The following is a 1138-nucleotide window of genomic DNA, read 5'->3' on the forward strand; positions in this document are numbered from 1 at the left end:
AATTTTTCCTGAAAGCTTTTACTTAAATACAACTAATTCCTTATAATGACATTTCCTCTTTTTGGTGGATGGCAAAAAGCTCTTTGAAGCACGTTTTACTTGATATATATAATCAAATACATATTTTTAGACAGGATAGATATGTTATTCACTTTGCTTCTACTAAAAAGGCTAGGGAATATAAAGATCCAAAAGATTCTATGAACCTGTAACTAAAAATAAACACTTTTTCATGGGAGTAGGTAGTTTTGTAGTGTACATTACTGAATTATTTATCTAATCAAATCTTGGATGGCTTAGTTGATGAATTAGCATAACCAAAGTAATTGTTTAGGGTGGTACTACATTATTCTGTGAAATGTAGTTGCATTTTCAATTTAATATTATTACTTTTGTACTTTTTTGTCAAATATGTGAACTGTGACCCCTGTTCTGAGTTCATTGTAGTAAAATCCTCTCAAGGATAAAAAAATATTAGAAAGTCCTAACAGGACAGTATAAAATATATAGGCCCTTCAGTAATTATGCTATAATTCTGTTGGAAAAAGCAATTGTATCACAGGCTCAATTTTCAGATACTTGCTTTACCTTTCTTAAAAAAAAAAAAAAAACTATGCCTTTCAGCCAGGGTTTTTTGTTCTTGCATATATTCAAAAATGACTAATATTTCCTGACACGGTTTTATTTTTGTTACTATATGTTGGCAAATCGAACTCCAATAAAATATACAAAAAAGAATGTTTTAAAAGTAATTTTTAGTCATCTCAACTTTTAACTTTGGCTTGATAATACGTTTTAACTAGCCGCTATTTATATATATTACTGACATTTTCTTTCTTTGCATCATTTGGCATAAATGAGTTGGACTTTTGTAGAATTAAATATATGCTGTTTTAATTCTCAAAGGCCACATTACACACAAAGGCATGGAGGATAAAATGTAAAGATAGTCAAGGAAGCCAATAGGCATATAAACCACTTCTCATGATATGACTCCAATCACAGCCACCTATTTAGTATGGTTTTATAACACTGATCCTGCATACATTTTGTATATCTTCCATGAACTCAACATCAGTGTTGTCCATGGGATATCCAAGAAAACCATTGAGGATAATTTTAAAACTAAGATTTGTCA

This window comes from Vulpes lagopus, chromosome X, assembly GCF_018345385.1.
Source record: "Vulpes lagopus strain Blue_001 chromosome X, ASM1834538v1, whole genome shotgun sequence".
NCBI lineage: Eukaryota > Metazoa > Chordata > Mammalia > Carnivora > Canidae > Vulpes > Vulpes lagopus.